The sequence below is a fragment of the Trachemys scripta genome, chromosome 2 (assembly GCF_013100865.1).
Source record: "Trachemys scripta elegans isolate TJP31775 chromosome 2, CAS_Tse_1.0, whole genome shotgun sequence".
Taxonomy (NCBI): domain Eukaryota; kingdom Metazoa; phylum Chordata; order Testudines; family Emydidae; genus Trachemys; species Trachemys scripta.
In genome coordinates, this window is record NC_048299.1 from 260,504,907 (window position 1) to 260,523,757 (window position 18,851).

Consider the following 18,851-nt stretch of genomic DNA (forward strand, 5'->3'; position numbering starts at 1 on the left):
TCTGGCCCCCGGCTCAGCACCGCCGGCGCGGCCCCCGGCTCAGCACCGCCGGCCCGGCCACGGCCCAGCACTGCCGGCCCGGCCACGGCCCGGCCCCAGCCTGGCCCCCGGCTCAGCACCGCCGGCCCGGCCCCTGGCCCAGCCCCGGCCCCCGGCCCAGCACCGCCGGCCCCGCATGTCCTGATTTTCCCAGACATATCCGGCTTTTTGGGATTTCCCCCCAGACGGGGATTTGAAGCCCAAAAAGCCGGACGTGTCCGGGAAAATCCGGACATATGGTAACCCTAAGTATATGTATGTATTTCTGCCTCTTCTATCTTCTTGGACCCATTCCTCCCACTTACCGATTTAGTGAGCATAGCTTACAGTAAACTCAGTATTCATTAAAGATTCTGGATTCACAAAGAATTAAGGCCTAGATTTTGAAAATATTAGGTAGGTGTTGGTCTTCTCAATGTTGACAAGGCCTGAATGACTTAGGAGCCTAAGTTTCATTGTGAAAAGTGACTTAAGCAGTTAGGCACCTAAACCTCATTGACTTTCAATGAGACTTAAACACTTAGGGCCAGATTTTTAACTCCAATAGAGTTAGGCCCCTGAATGCCTTTAAAAATCTGTCCCTAAGTGCCTACCTCACATCTAAAGATAAGACCAAGGCTACTAAATAAACTGGGCTTTGTAACGATGAGCAGAGCAACACCTAAATACCTTTAAGAATCTAGGCCTTTGCTATTCCTTCACAAAACAAGTACAGCACAGTCAGTGGTAGTTCAAACTACACATCATCTCACTGTTATACCTGAAAGTTGGAATGGAGGGATCACCATTAGAGAAAACGAGATATTTGGTCCATTCTTTGTGGCCCATTCAATTTTCAGCTATCTGATGAGACTGCTATCAAATGCTAATTGTTTTTTCTACAATAATTGGGATGAGACCAGGTACCCATTTCCCATAAGCCTCCCAGTAGGTCTCAGATTAGTAAGGACTTTCAGTCACTCCCAGTCTGGGCTGGATTTAAAATAGTGACCACAAGTAAATGCCTCCATATTGCATTAGCAAACCCCTAAATCCAGCCACTCTTCCAGGCTTTTTGTTAGAATATTTTTTAAGTGAAATTATGAGTTTCAAATCCACAGCTTAATTTTAGCCACAGTATAATATTATTAAACTATGAAATAATAGTACATTGGATGGGATGAAGTATCAATAGCTGCAAGCCAAACCTACAGTTTGAATTTTCACACTGGTATATTTTCCCTGTCCCCTCTCCCTCATTTAATAGCATTGACCTGAACAAAGCTCATTTATGGTTGAAAAGTATCAGCAATTGGCCAAATGATAATTATTCCAGTTGGCTATAAAGATAGGTAATTTACATCTCCTTGTATATGTTGCACAGGATGGCTACAGTGTTTATGCTTGCAGTGTTTATTGATACCCTGTGGTAACTCATAATTGGATGGCCAAATTAAGAGTAATGAAGCTCATTGTTTGGTCAGAAAGGTTTTTCTTTTGGCATCTTACAAAAGAGTTTTAGACCTGGAGATAGAGTTTCTCCACTGGAAATTCTCCTCAGTCTTAGAAGTGCCTGCCAAGTTACTTCACTTGACTTTCCAATAAAACATTCCTCATGATACAAGAACTAGGGCAACCCATGGAAGATGGACAAGAAGTTGAAGAAGAAACAAGACTCGATCACGGGGAGTTCTTGTAACAATTTACTAATGTGGTTAAAAACTATTTCACACATTTCTTTAGTTTAAATGGGAGTCAGACATTTTTCACTGTGAACTCCCATGACAGGAAGGATTACTTGTTATCTATAAACCATGAAATGTATTTCTAAGCCTCCTGACGGCAGCTATAATCTGGATGACAACGTATAGCCTTTGTAGCATTATGAAGTTCAAGATCCAGGTGTCGGAAAACGTCAGCCAGTTTCCATTCTGTTTTAATAATGGAATAAAGAAAAACTCCACCCATCTTGTTCAGCTCAGCATTTGGAGGTTCAGAAGGTGAAATGCAATTCTCATTGTGTGGAAACTGTGAAATATACTTGTATTACAATAGGCTTTTGACTGCTGGAGGCACCAATGTTGATACAAGAATGTGACAGCAGCTGCAATCCTAGCAACAGAGAAGCGTAACAAAATAACTGTAAAATAATCTTTAAACCCCTCCCTGCGCCGATCTTGTCTCAATAAAATTAATGGAAAACTCCCAAGGACATCCATCAGACCAGGATTTGGTCCACTGACTGTGATGAGAGTTTGGCCCAAGGGACTGAGTAAAAAGAAGTAGGATTAGGCCCAATAAGAATAATTTATAATGAATGAAACAATTTATGGAAAAACGTGTTAGAAACATGAAAAAAGAAAAAGAAAAAATCTATTTACGATACTCAGCATTTGTGCACAGTTACCATTTAATGGCATTTGTATTTATCAGTTTCTCTCATTCACTATCAAGCTGTTAATGCTCGTCCTGATCAGCCCATGATGCAACCTCCATCATCCACTTGTCAAGTTTCCAAACAAGCACCTTCATGCTTTTTCCCATGCTTCCCCTCATGCTTGGGAGGTGCTCTCCATAAAATATCTACAAGCTACTTCATTAGCTACCTTCAGTTCCCTCCTCAAAATTCTCCTTTGCTATGATGCCTACAAAACACTTGACAACAGTTAAGCTCCTGGTATGCTGTGACTGCCCTCTATCACCGCTATTGTCCATTGTTTCCTTGTACTTGCACCCTCCCTCCACATCTGTCTGTGGCCACCTGCTATCTCTTACAATTTAAGTATAAGATAAGGTCCATGGGGAAGGATCGACTTTTTATTCTGTGCTTGTACCGCACCTAGGACAATGGGGTCCAGGTCAATGACTGGTGCTCTTAAGTGTCACAATAAAACAAATAATAAATAATAATAAACAGAATTTCCCCAAAACTTAAAATTGGAGATATCAGTGGTAACAGTAAACAGAAGCTAATGTTGATGTTTTAATGTCTATCATACCTGATCTGCTATGGGTCAGCTTTACACTCCAGCCAAATGCAGCAGTAGCTGCGATGTCCTGCCATGAGGCATAGGGAGAACAATCTGTCTGTGACATTGGGTAGATCTTTTGGTGTTGCGATGCAGCCATATATGGATGTTAACTCCAGACTCTACTGCTGTGGGGACCCCCTGACAATACCACCCTACAGAGTACTCTGTTTATGGCAGGAAGAGAAGAGGAGAGTGAGCTTGTACCCCACCCTGCAAAACAAATACAGCACAGGTGAAGTAAGAACTGGGGGAACCCTTGATACCACCCCTGCCTCTGTAGGCGGGAAAGAGGACTCCTGCTTCTCCAGAGAGGAAGCAGAGCCAAGTCACTCCTGGCAGAGGAAAAGGGGGCCTATTCCACTGCCCTTACCTTTCTTGGAGGAGAGGTAGTCCCCCTGCCACTGTGAGGCCACAATGCAGGGACTGGGCTGTGAAGGTGGAGCCACAGGGAGCCATATATCATAGTGAAACAAGGGCCCCTCATTGCCTTAATGAAGCACTGGGTTTGGGAGGCCCAGTGGATGGTGAGCCCTTGAAACTGAAAGCAGGTTTGTATGGACAACTTCATTCATCCCACCAGTAAATTTTTCCATGATATAAAAATCCTTGAGCTGGGAGCATAAAGTTTCAACAGTGCAAGGCTATCAGAGGAAAAACTTCCCACTCACCACATCATACTTCCAGTGTAAGTGCATAATATCTTCCATGGGCACTGTCCCTGTCGATCACAATCTACATTACTACATAAAGTACTTAGTCAAGATTTTCCAAAGTGACTAGTGATTCTGGGTCTTTTTGTTCTTTATGTATAATCTCTTGTGTCTATGTATGGACAAGTTTAAATTCTGTTTCTGCATTTCACTACACGTCAGTAACTATGGTCAAACTTAGGTGTTTTCTCTTTTTTGGCATAAAAGATCCTTAAACTGGAACCAAAACCAATGACTTATTTTCTTCCCACAAAAATCAGTGTTCTTTTGTTGTGGAGAAAAGCTGTGGTCTCATTTGAGACAGGATGCTAGGATACCGATACCACCTCTTAATCCACTGTTAAGCAATGAGTTGTAGCTTTGGTTTCAAAGTTTCAGGGCTTGGTTGCTGTTAATTGTCTGACAGAGGTTACGATAATACACAGCCAAAGCAAGAAGTGGTGGAAAACATATTATGTGTCTCATACTTGCACACACAAGCTTTATTATACTCATCACAGAGACAGGCATTATTTTTGGAATGAATTACTTGAGGAACTCTGCAGCATCTTATCCCTGACTCCAATCTAAAATGATTTTAATGGTCAGAAATCCAAACACTTAACTAGAAAAACAAACTTTGAGGTAGAACCTTGCGAAGTTCCTAGAGTAATTTAAACATTAAACAAACTTGCCACCACTGCCTTAGCCTCTCTTGGATGAAACTTGTTTTAATTTTGATTTAATAAAGTCAAAATAACAGAGTACGGAAATTTGCTGGGAAATGGGGGTGAGCCTCCCATCATGTACTGATCTTGTTTCCAGTTTACTATTTTACCATTGAATAGCCAGGGGATCTATGATTCTTCTCACATGGGCTTCAAAGAGTACAAATTGTGGCTTGTGGTCACCACTATCCCAGGGCTTTGAAATCCTATATATGAATCTGGTAGGACACTCAGATGCCATGGGGATGAATGTAGAATAAATGTAGGAAGAATGGATTGATGGATGGATGGCTATTGCTCTGCCATAATACCCAGCACACCATTTATTCTTTTTATAGAACCCTTGCACAACAAAAATGATGGTTCAGAGGTTAGAGGGCTAGCCTTGGATTTGGAAGACTGGCTTTCAATTCCCGGCTCTACCTCAGATTTCCTGTCTGTCCTTGGGGAAGCCATTTTGTCTTTATGCCTCAGCTATTGGGGGTTATAGAGGTATTGTGAGGATAATTACTATGTTAAGATAATGAGGTGCTCAACTACTACTGTAATGGGGGTCATATAAGTGCCATAGATAATCAAAAATCAAAATGAGTGCCAAATAAATAGCATTATAATTCCCTACATGCAGAAAGACAGGTTTCAGAGTAGCAGCCGTGTTAGTCTGTATCCGCAAAAGGAAGAACAGGAGTACTTGTGGCACCTTAGAGACTAACAAATTTATTAGAGCATAAGCTTTCGTGGACTACAGCCCACTTCTTCGGATGCATATAGAATGAAACATATATTGAGGAGATATATATACACACATACAGAGAGCATTAATTGGCCTCTCAGAGTTGGTAAGACAACTCCCATCTGTTTATGCTCTCTGTATGTGTGTATATATATCTCCTCAATATATGTTCCATTCTATATGCATCCGAAGAAGTGGGCTGTAGTCCACGAAAGCTTATGCTCTAATAAATTTGTTAGTCTCTAAGGTGCCACAAGTACTCCTGTTCTTCTTTCTACATGCAGAAAATGTCCTTCATTTTGAGAAGGATCACTCAATCCACTCAGCTATTTAAAAAGTGTTATTGAAAGTCAGCCATATCTTATGCTTTAAGACTTGACTTATGAAAGATAAAAAGAATTAAATATGTATCACTTACCTAAAGGTTAGCTATGCACAGTTATTTGAAAGTCAAAGTAGAGCTTGTCAACATTTTTCTAACAAAAGGATGTTTTATTGTTGAAAAATGGCTTTTTTGAAAACAAGAAATTTGGTGAATAACTTGAAATATCAGGTTTTTTTTTCAAAAAGATTTTACAACATTTTGATTGAAACCATTATCAAAACTCCATAGGATGGATTTGGAGCTTCTTTGTCATAATTTATTAATTCTGTATGTGATCTGGTTATTGGGAAATGTACTTACTGTGTGAATATGTTGGTGTAGTTTGATAGGCTGTTGGAAGAAAAGCAGAAAGCATAACAGTAGGTCAAGAAAAGCCACAGTCTGATAAACCTCACAGGATGGATGAGAAAATGCCTTTGAATATCCTACCTCCCAGTTTTAGCCAAATTACAAAGCTTGTTTTGCCAGTGCTGGGGGGGGGGGGCAGCAGATCAAAAGCAATTAAAGACAGTCTCTGTCCAGAGTTCGGGAAGCTGTTGCTGAGAAGCTGTTCAGTCTGACACACATACACACTCAGCTAGGCCAACCAGTTAGGCCAGCCTCGCCACTATCCCAGAATGGATAAGACTTTAGATAAGATAGATATGTTTATACACTGTTGTTTTAACATCTCTTTTGTTATGCTTTATTCTTACTGTTCAGATTAAACAATACTTTGTGTTTAAAAAGGCTGTCTGGTCATCCTATTCATCACTGGTCACAGACACTCAAATCGAGGACCCAAAGGGACTGAACCCAGTTGGACCGCCTAGGTAAACCAACATATTCATATAGTAAACATCCCAATGACCAGATCACATAGAGAAGTCATAAATTATGACAGAGCAGCTCCAAATGCGTCATGCTGAGTTTAGAGAATTGGATAATTCCATCCCAGGAGAGGTAAAGACACAAGGCCCGACTCCTGAGAGGATTCACTCAGAGAAAGAGCAGAGAGGGAACAGAGGAGCCACTAGCTGTGCAGTCAGACTTTCCAATTTGTTAAACAAAAAATTCTCACAAAAATAGACTCCTTAAAAAAACCCTACATTTATCTCTTGCACGAGGAGTCATTTTGCCAAACATCACACTCAAATATAAAAATCCTGAGAGTGACAAAGAGCTAGCTCAACTTGAATTAAGACAGAAGTGCAAGTTTTTTCTGAATGATCAGCAATCTCCCCTACTGAGACCTTCAATGATTCATCTTTGGTGGTGGACAAAACCTATCTTTGAACAGCTACTAGCTGGGTTGTTTTCTCCATGGGCAGTTCAATGGGTTCTCACCAAGTACAACAAGGTAGAAGCACCAGTGGCTGCCACTTCCCGCAGCTCCCATTGGCCGGGAACAGCAAACCACGGCCACTGGTAGCTGCGGGCAGCCGTGCCTGTGGACGGTCAATGTAAACAAACTCTTGCGGCCCGCCAGCGGCTTACCCTGACGAGTTGCGTGCAGCCCGCAGGCTGCAGGTTGCCCACCGCTGGTCTAAACAGAACTGAGGGAACTCTGTGCTACTATGTGAGCAAATGAATAACTCTGATTCATGGGCCTGTTCCTGGAACCACTGACCAGAAAAGAGCAGACACAGCTAGAGGTATTCCCCCCCACCCACCTCCAGGGTCAGCTTAGTCCAAGGCTTTCCCCTGGTGTGGAAAACCAAATCACAATAAGTAAAGGGGGTTACCAACGACCCAAGTTCCACAGGATACTTCCTTCTCAGGTTGTCTCTGGGGTGAGTCCTCCCTTCCCTCAGGGAGGGCCCCTGGGGCAGTTGTGTTAGAGTCTTAGGCTTCCCTCTGTCTGCTCTGCTCTGCTGGAGCTGTGGGCTGCAGGTCTGCTCACCAGGGCCGTCCTTACCCATACACAAAGTACGCAACTGCGTAGGGCACCAGGAAATTTGGGGCACCTGTGTGCTGCTCCAGCCCCTGCTCTGGCTCTTCCCCAGGGCTCCCGCCTCTGCTCCGTCCCCGCCTTTTCCCCACCCCGCCCTCACTGCCCTGAGGACTCCAGAAGCGGTTGGGCCTGCACTCACCGGAAAGTAGAGCGACCTGCCCCCAACCTGTTCCACTCCCCTGGCTCCCAGCTGCGCTGCCGGTGAGTGCGGGGGGTCAGTTCCCCCCTCCCCCCAAGCCTGGGAGCCAGGGGAACAGAGCAGGCTGGGGCCGGGTTACTCCACTCCCCGCACAGAGGCCTGGGGTGGGGCCCCACACAGCCCCTCCTTCCCCCGCTTACTCCCCCGGAGTTCGGGGCCCCACACAGCCCCACCGCTGGTAGGCTGCATAGGGCACCAAAATAGCTATGGATGGCCCTGCTCCTCACGTCCAGCTCTGCCACCCAAATGAGCTAATTCCCTGCCTTTTAATTCCTTCAGAAGATGGAGCATTTGCTGCAGGTGTGATGGGGCAGGGTTGGCTAAGCCGAAAATAATCACTTAACCCCTTGTTGCCCAGTGTGGGGTTTGTACACCCCATCACAGGGCCTTATGCAAAGGACTTGTATGAAATAACAGAGATCCTAGCAGGAAAAGTAGTATGTGGTCCTATAATTAAAGACTCTCTTAATTAGTAATGGACAACATTTTTCAAAAGTATTGACAAATGGAGGAAATATTTTTACTTTACAATCTTAATAATGTTCTCCTTACATAATTATTTTGTGTGTAGTTTATTATTTAAAGTACAGATAAAAGTGTTCGTAGCACTTTACATTCATACAATAGGTTAGATCACTCCCTAAAGATCTTCTAATCTAAACAGACGACACAAATAAAAGAGGGCAGGAAAAGCATGTTGCACAAAATGTCTATTATATTTGATTTGGTTAGGTTGGTTTCACCCTTTAACACCCGACCTTATTATATTACAGAACATCCCTCAACCATTATTCTTTGTACCTAATGGTTCAGCTTCATAATATGTATTTAGCTTTCCGATCTTTGTAATAAACTTCCTTCCTTTCACCCTTCCCCATTCCTTTACCTAAAGCTGGTTAGAAAATGAGGATTTAATCCATGAAGAATTTTGATGAACATGAACAAAAAATTTTCTATCAAAATTATCCACAGTTTTGATAGAAAGTTGTCAACCAGCCCTACTTGTAACTTATTCCTACATTAAAACTCTATCTACAATTAGACTTTCTCCCTTTTCTCCCTCCTAGGAAAAGAACTGATGGATTCTCCGATTAACTAACAGTAAGGGAAACAAAAGCCATACTTCATACATTTACTGGATATCTTTGCATTCCTATCTGAAACAATAAAAAACCCACATTATATGTGATTAAAGATTTAATCCTATGACCCCGCTCCAAACTAAAGCACATTAAAGTAAGTTCTAGAAGTCTGTCTGTACAAGGAATATAGAATCATGCCATATATGTAGATATTTCTGAGAATGAGGACTAATCATTGTGAATAATCATAGAGTCATAGAAATCGGAGATGGAAAAAATCTCTTAAATCATCCCCCTCCCATGAAAGGGCTTTCTCCAGTCTCACTGTAAGTGACTCAAACAGTGCAGTCCACCACTTCCTTCGGATTATTATTGTATACTCTGAATGAACCTACTGTAAAGAATGTTCCCTTTCAAGCAGGTTCAATTTTCCTTTGTTCCATTTAATCCCTTTATTTCTAGGTGTACTGCAAAATAGCATCCTAAATAATTACTTTCCTTCTTTGTGGTTTTATTCTTCAAATACTTACAAACAATTATCAAAGCTGCTTTAGTAGCCATTTGGCCAAATTCTGAATATACACATCTCTTAATCTTTGCTCATCAATCAAATCCCTTAAAACAAGAACTGCTAATGAAGGCTGTTGTGAGGGCTCTTTAACTAATGTTTGTGAAGCACTATACAGATGAAGATTGTTCATATAGGTCCTAAGTACTATTTTTATATGGACTATCTCAAATAAGTAATTCTCTTACACAGAGAATTACTGCATTTGTTTAGGTAGCCAGTAAATACATTCGATAGTTTAAAAGAAGACACTTGTAGAAATAAGGCTTAAGTGTTAAGCCACCAGAGTCAGTCTTTTCTGTTCTCGTTGTTTCCTGATCTTTGATATTTTACCTTGATTTTGAGCTGCACATTACTTTATCTATTATCCTCTACTCTAGCACCTTAATCCATGAGAAACTCCACTACAGTAAATGGAACTTTTTGTGGAGAAGGTTCTACTCATTGTAAATAAAGGTATCACAATCTGGCCCTATCCTGTTTAACAATTCTGGATCTGGCACTAGTACTTATTCATGGCCCCAAGATGGTTAGCAAGAAGATCTCTCTCTCTCTCCCTATGTTGCCCAGTGCATAAGGCAGATGCAGATGATACTGACTTCCTTTCTAAAGGACTTTGAGACCTACTCATGAAAAGCTCTATATAAGAACTAGGAACTAATAAAAGGCAGAAGTTTCATTTACAGTAATTATTTAGAATCATAGAAATGTAGGGCTCGAAGGGACCTTGAAAGGTCATCTTGTCAAGCCCCCTGTGCTGGGGCTGAGGACCAAGTAAACGTAGATCTAATGTTTTCCCAACCTGTTCTTAAAAACCCCCAAGGATGGGGATTCAACAACCTCCCTTGGAAGCCTATTCCTGTGCTTAACTATCCTGATAGTTAGAAAGTTTCTCCTAATATCTAATCTTTACTTTAGACTAAGTCCATTACTTCTTGTCCTACTTTCAATGGACATGGAGAACAATTGATCACTGACAACTGATCCCGGTCCTCTTTCTTTAAATACTCCACATCTCAAGCACAAATTATCGCCCTCTTCCTCCAGCACTTGAACTATAGCAGGGGTTCTCAAACTTCATTGTACCGCAACCCCTTCTGACAAAAAAAATTACTACATGACCTCAGAATGGCGGACCAAAGCCTGAGCCCGTCCAATCCCTGCCACCACCTGATCCAAGCATAGAAGTAGCCGCAGCGCTCTCTCTTCTGGAGGTGGTGGCTCTGCAGAGCCCCCACTGTCTGTCATGAACCATCTGGCCCTAAAAATGTGCAACAAGTGAGGAGGAGAAATGATAGGTCTACAAAAATTTGAAGGGTGCACGTCTGAAAGATTCACATCAAAGGTAGTGAGGAATTATCTAGTGTGGTGCTTGGGTTATCAGTAGGAATAACCTGGATGAGATCAATGGGTGGTGAGGGGAGGGGAACTTGGACTAAATATCAGCAGAAAACTCCCTGACAATGAGATTTGTTTTAGGCAGTTCTGGGGAAGAGTTGGAAGCCTGGATTGCTTGGGATTTTTAAAATTAGGTTGGCCAAAACACTAGAAGATCTACTGTAGGGAACAAGCATGTAGTGACAGGGCAACAGATGTTCCATCTCAAACCCATGTGATTCTGTGATTAATTACTTTCTGCCTGTTTAAACCCCTTTGTAGTTTTAATTAGATTACAATGTTTACTCCTTGTCCTTGAGTGATGTGCATTGTTGCTGAATTGTTAAACATTTGCTGCATTTCACCCCAGAAGTGGCTGTTCTGCTGTAGGGGAATAGTGACTCTTCCATAGATAGGGGAAGATTTTCAAAAACACAAATGAGCATTATTGAATGATTTCCCTTAGGAACTGGGTGACTAACTGCACTTTGTGCCTTTGAGAATCTCCCCTACAGTTTATAGAAATTCACTTTGGCATAAAAGACACTGTATACAATTACGCTGTCAGAATATTATTATTATTGTGTTTTCCCATTTTAGGAAGCTTGTAGAGACATCAGATACATTGGCCTTCTTAGACTTTAGGAGAGGGACCTTCATTTATGTTTGTACTGCACCTAGCATTGTGGGGTCCTGATCCTGTTTCACCCATCTGGTCACAGCTGTAATATAAATACATATTTAGCAGTAATGAAAATCAGGTTACCTGATCACAAGTGTGTTTCAAAGATGACCAGAGAGCACATTAGAGGTCAGGATCAAAAATTGATGCATCCGAAGAAGTGAGGTTTTTACTCACGAAAGCTTATGCCCAAATAAATCTGTTAGTCTTTAAGGTGCCACCAGACTCTTTGTTGTTTTTGTAGATACAGACTAACACGGTTACCCCCTGATACTAGAGGTCAGGATGTTTACTTTGGATTCAATGATACCCAATGGCAGCAATTCCAGTAATCAATGGCTCTAGAAAGATCTTTATTCAAACTTAACTGATAGATGGCTGAGGCTCTAGACTAGACATCAAGCCAGATTTTCTCTTGAGAGAAACATGCAAACTGCCCAAATTTTGATCTGCTAGTGACAACTATTTGCTTCCGGAAGTGTCCATTCATGACCAACATACACAGTGTTCAGATGAGAATGTCCACGTCACTCGTTCAGGGGGTGCATATGACTCACCTCTTCTATGCAGGTTTCTTCGTATTAATATTCAGCAAATTGTTCTCCAGGGAAATATGGACAGTGTGGACTGGGTATTCATAATTCCAGTAAAGCCCCTTCGGTGTGAATAAGTTTAACCAGGTGATAAACCCAGCACTTTTAGAGTGTCCTAAAATGTAAGATTCGTAATGAAAAATAATAAACAATATCTAACATTTAAAACACCTTTCATCTCAAAAGATCTCTCAAAGTGCTATGTCCACTTCACATACTGATTATTTGCTCAGATTTGGTTCAAACTGTATCTACACCAGCAGATCCTTGCTTCTCATTTTTGGGTGCCCAAATGTAGGCACTAAGCAGCTGATATTTAGAAGTGCTGAAAACCTACAACTCAGATTGAAGCTAATGGGAGCTACAGGTGCTCATGACCTTTGAAATTCAGGCAATATATTACTCAAGTTGGGCATCCAGAATTATTGGAAACTTTTGAGAGTTTTGTCTTAGTGTCTTCTCTGTCTTGAGTATACACCGGTGTCTCACTCTCTGAGGTTCTGAGAGTGGTAATATTGTGCTGCTATGTTCTGGAAAATGTTGCCATATTAATGGTGAACATTAATTCTCATCATTCAAGGTTACAAGGAAACAGAATCCAAAGTACCTCAAGACTCACTTTTGAAAGCCACTGCAGAGAATAATATTTGATGAATGTCTATATTTGAAATCCACACCTTAGTGATATTGCAGATGACCAAGACCCAAATACCCCTACACAGTTGCTATACCTACATCTTGGATTGTCTGTACATTAACAACAGCCCTTGTTGTTAATGTACAGACAATCCACTTTTCTAGTTTAAAGAGATTATGTTAGGTGGCATCCATAATTATAGAGTTCCAGGGAAGAAACCCTTGCAGACTAATTATAATTGTATATTGTAAATACCATGTTAAATATAACTAATTTGAACATGCAATGCCTCTAACAGTTCTTCAGCCCTTCATTCCATCAAAATCTGCTCTCTGAAAGGAACCTGTTTGATCATCCTGTAAAGGAGAAGGCAGACTTTCCTTTTCCCACAGGCATATAATTGCACATTCTGTATACACAATTACCTGGAGCCAGGCAACAGAAAATGGAAATGGTACAAAGAGGACATACTGCCAAGTACTGTTTCATTTCCTTTCTCTACTAACTTTTCATAACACTGTTTTTTTTTCTTGTGTTCATTGGCTACGATTTGATTTATGGGGAGAAAAACATTTATATAATATCTTTGGAAAATCCGTTTGACAAGTACCTTCCCTACATGTCTTTGTCTACAGTATAAGAACATGTAGGAGATGTATTAGGTATTACAGTGTTTGAAAGAAGGATAAATGCATAATGACAGATGAAAGTCTAGGATAAATTATTGATGTATTTCACTGTAGTTGCAATTAAATTCCAATGAAACAGTTAATACATCAAAAAATTTGACATAAATTCTTTATTATTTTAAATATTGGACAAACAGGACAGTTTTAACCCTTTCTAGAAGTAAGCAGTATGTATGGTTTCATAGATATCACCTGTGTCATGGAGGATCAGTAATATGTGTATTCAACGTCACGTGTTTTGACACTTAAATCCTTCTAAGGGTGACAGTACCTATTGAGCAATGCACACCTCTCCTCGGATTTGAATGAAGGACTTAAAGATCCAAAGGCTGTAACTGTAGGATTTCACTTAAGGAATGTCTTGCATGCTAGTCGCCTTCCACTTCCAACCCTCTATAACTGGAACATGAGCGTACATTACCACTGGTGAAGAGTTTATTCTTCATTAGCTTGTCCACTGTTGTTGTGTATCATTATTAACATAGTTCACCCTTACCATGAGGCACTCTACAAATCCCCTCCAGCCTCTACCTCTAATTATGCTACATCCCAGCCCAAACTGTGCCCCATTCTTGGCTCAAGATTTTACCTCACTGCCCCTTTTGTCTCCTCCTTCCCCTCCCAAATTCATACCCTCATTTATGCTGCCTCTTGTGCTTTGAATAGCCCTTACTAATCTAGAACAAGCTCCTTCCCTCTGTTTCTTCCAATCATTTCTAAACCCCTAACTGGTTTGTGAACCCAACCTGTGTTAATGTGTACCTCACCTATTGTGGATTCTTTATACTGGACCTACTTTGCCTTTTTTCTGTATTTTGGTTTGTATTCTTTAGCTGCTATAATGTCCTATGCATGTCTACATTACTATAGTCATCATAGCGGAAGATGAGAATGATAGGCCCTATAATTAAACACAGCACTCATTATTTCATCTTCTGATGGCTCTTTATCTATAATTTACCTTACTCCATAATTTAAACATACCATGTCATATCATGTCTTTGGCCATACCCGGGTCACTTGTCTACATTTGAAGGATGACATTCACAACACATTCAAAATCAGTGCAAATGGCAGTGATTTTGATATTTCTGAGTATCTGTTAGCATGCGGGATGGCTAGCATCATTACTCTGAGATGATGGAGGTCATGCCGGGTGACTCTGTGGTAGCTGCTAAGCAAATCATGCAATGTAATGAATGCTCTGTAGTTGTTTTATAAGAGGAAAATGCAATTTACTTGTCCCTGCTGTATATTTCTAATTCTTTGTGCATGAGAATCTCATAATTAGCAAGGCCATCCTGGAAAACAGAGCAAGGGCTTGCAAAATTCCATTCTTTGAAACAAGAGGCAGTGTGGCCTGGGGGAAAAAACACTGGGCTGAGACTCAGGTGACTTGGGTTCTATTTGCAGCTTTGCGGTGACTTTGGACAAGTCATGTCACCTCTCTGTGCCTCAGTTTCACCATCTGTAAAAGGGGGATAATGGTACTTATTTCCTTTGTAAAAGTGCCTTGAGGTTTACTGACGGAGACTCTATCCTGGGGAGCACTGACTCTGAAAAAGATTTGGGAGTTGTGTGGATAATCAGCTGAATGTGAGCTCGCGCTGTGGCCAAAAGAGCTAATGTGATCCTTGGATGCATAAACAAGGGAATTTCCCGTAGGAGTACAGAGATCATTTTACCTCTCTATTTGACACTGGATTGACTGCTGCTGGAATATTGTGTCCAGTTTTGGTGTCTACAATCCAAGAAGGATGTTGATAAATTGGAGAGGGTTCAGAGGAGAGCCGTGAGAATAATTAAAGGATTAGAAAACATGCCTTATAATGATAGACTCAAGGTGCTGAATGTATTCAGTTTACAAAATAAGAGGTTAAGGTGGTGGCTTAACTGCTGTCTATAATTACCTATATGGGGAACATATTTAATAATGGGCTCTTCAGTCTAGTAGAGAAAGGTATAACATGATCCAATGGCTGGAAATTGCAGCTAGACAAATTCACAATAGAAATAAGGTGTAAATTTTTACAAATGATGGTAATTAACCCTTGGAACAATTTTACAAGGGTCATGATGGATTCTCCATAACTGACAATTTTTAAATCAATAGGGGATGTTTTTTCCAAAAAATATGTTCTAGGATTTATTTTGGGGATTGTCTATGGACTGTGCTATACAGGAGGTCAGACTAGATGATCACAATGGTCCCTTCTGGCCTTGGACTCTATGAATCTATGAATAAGACATAGCTCTTATTATAACCAGGAAATGCCTAAAAGAAACATTTGAAATTGCTAAAAAGAACATTTCTATGGTACTGTACTTAAAACTGGACATAGTAGTAAGGAATATACTGGAGGAAAAAATTCTGCTTTGGCAGAGAAATAGATAAGATGATTTTACAGATCTTTTCCATTACCTGACTTCAGAGAGTTCCACTTGTATTGAAAATTACCATTGTGAATCTCAGTTTGATGAGATTTAAAATTAATACATCTTTGAGAGGCTGGATTTATCATAGTAACACTAACTGAATCTTTATTACCACGATTCTTAGGCATTGGTGAAGTACAAATGCACTCGGGAAACACATAAACCTATACATGGATTGGGGTGATGCTAAGGGAAAAAATCATGAACTGCAAATGAACAAATTAAGTCCAGACACTCAAATCCTACCGAACAGATACACCTCTACCCCAATATAACGCTGTCCTCGGGAGCCAAAAAATCTTACCGCGTTATATCAAACTTGCTTTGATCTGCCAGAGTGTGCAGCCCCTCCCCACACCCAGAGCACTGCTTTACCGTGTTATATCTGAATTCGTGTTATATCGGGTCGCGTTATATTAGGGTAGAGGTGTATGTGGAAAAGAGAAAGGAACTCAGGTGGTGTTATGGTGATATAAGATTAGGGGTATTAACCTTGGTGTCCTCACCAAATTCCAACTTGGTTGGAATAGCACTCAGCCAGTTTGCATCCCACTATTTCAATATTAGCTGAGTCAAGTATTCTTCACTCCCTCTAGACTAACTGTGCACAGTTAAGCAGCCAATGTATTTCAGCACACAGGTCCCCGCGTTTCAGTGGTGTTTGCAGTGACTTTGACTTTGGCTCCTCCACCATTGAGCTAGCACATCAAAAATAGTTGTGCAATCATGGTAGCAGCAAGTGGCAGCATGGGATAGCTGCCCCCAAGCGCAAATTGACAGTGACGCTCTGGGTACATACTTGGGGTTAGGGGAGGCTCTTTGGTTTTTGCTGCCCCAAGCACTGCAGTCAGGAGGCTTTCGGCGGCACACCTGCGGGCGGTCCACTGGTCACGGAGATTTGGCAGCATGCCTGCGGGAGATCCACCGGTACCGCGCCTTCAGTGTCCCCGCCGCCGAATTGCCACCGAAAGCGTGGGACCGGCAGACCTCCCGCAGGCATGCCGCCGAATGCAGCCTAACTGCCGCCCTCACAGCGACCAGCAGGCCGCCCCCCACGGCTTGCCGCCCCAGGCACGTGCTTGCTGCGCTGGTGCCTGGAGATGCCCCTGCTTGGGGTGGCTCAACTATGTCCCACCCACCACCACTTCCCAGGCAACTGCAGCAACCCTACTGCCTTTAGCGTGCTAGCTACTGGAACTGGGAATCACACCCCCAAGCTCTGAGTGTAGATGAAGCCTGTGAGGATGGCACAATCACCCCTGGAGCTCAGATTGATGCAGGGGATTGTGCATCATGGTCCTTTCATGCAGATCTGGGATGAAATCCTGACTCCACTGAAGTCAATGTCAAAACTCCCAGATCTTCTGGCCAGTGCACAACGGGAGTAGGAGCAGGGCCAATCCCTTTCAGTACCTGCTTCAAAGGGGTGCTGTGATAATTAAATAGTTATTGTTTCAAACCTATATTGAAGATAGAAAGTCCTATACATTAATTACTATTACATCATCTGTAGTACAGCTACAGAAAAGATGGATGATTCATTTGGGAGCTAGGAGCCTAAGTGCCTTTGAAAATCCCACCATGTGCTGTTGTATTCATTTAGCTGGAATAAATAGGCCCAGGGTGTTAACATAATCCAATCACTGCCCAAAATTAAACAGTGTTAAATAAGATTTGGCATTTGGTACACAGAGACATTAGCTTGTTTAGTGCCTGGGCAAACACACCATTAAAAATCCATTTAATCTTTTATTAACGATAAAGAAAAGTATTATATAAATATAAAGTATTAAGTAGGGCTTTCATTTTAACAACATCACTTGTTTCCTTTCCCTTTAGCTGGAGAGAGTTGTAGAAGGAAAACTGACAATCTGTTAGATGGTATTAAAGATGATAATGGTCCTTTTGGGGAAAAGAGAAGTTAGCTGAGATAGGTTGGACCTGTTGTTAAAGGCCAATCCTATTTCGTTCCAGGTGATGTTTGGGATTCAGCTGAAAGCAGTAGAGATGGTTATGTCAACTAGATCCCTCTCTCTCTGGCCAAGTCTGACCAAAACATCTCTCAGGGCATGTCTACACTTACCTCCAGAGCAATCGATACAGCGGGGGTCGATTTATCGCATCTAGTGAAGACACAATAAATCAACCACCGAGCGCTCTCCCGTCGACTCCGGTACTCCACCGGAGTGAGAAGCATAGGCAGAGTCGACGGGGGAGCATCAGCAGTTGACCAACTGCAGTGAAGACACTGAAGACATTCACGTAGCTGAAGTTGCGTAACTTAGATCGATCCCCCTCCCTAGTGTAGACCAGGCCTCAGTATTAGGACAAAGACCCAGGGTCCCAGGAGACCATGGGGGTGACAGCCATGATGGGGAAGCTTGTTATAGCAGTTGTTTTTTATCCCCAAATTTTCCTTCTTTAATGAACTAAAAGGGAGTGATGAGTGGAATAGTCCATCCCCTCATTATATTGTCCACCAATTAGATCTAATATCCAATACACCAATTTGGATCATTAATTTCTAGACCCACATTTTCTTGTTTACCAGGCATGATCTAAACACAGTTGTTGAGTTATATCAGTAGGCCTTTTTGTTTGGACTAATTCAGTCGTTCAGTCTTCCTTTTGGACCTTTTCCCATCCACATTTGTAATTATATGATATTGTGACAGCCTATGAATGTTCATATACTTTTTACAGTTGAGCTCACTATTAGGGTAAATCTGTAGGCCCAGTTATCACAACAGGGCCTATCTATATCTTTAGGTGCCTAAATACCTTTAAAAACCTGGCCCTGTTATTCTCTGTGCTTCAATTCCCTATCTTTGAAACTGGAATAATAGCACTTTCCTATTTACAGAAAGATTGTGAGAATAAATATAGTCAGTGTTTTCATATGCTACAGTAATGGGAGCCATGTAAGTACCTAAGATCGATAGAGAAAAATAAGGGGAAAGAAAAAGTTGCAGTTGTGTGATTGTGCCTGTAGAGGACAAAAGAAAAAACCCTAAAGGAAGAGAAGTGGAAGTAAAGCATCAGCAGTTGGTTGTAGCTGTCACAGAGAGCT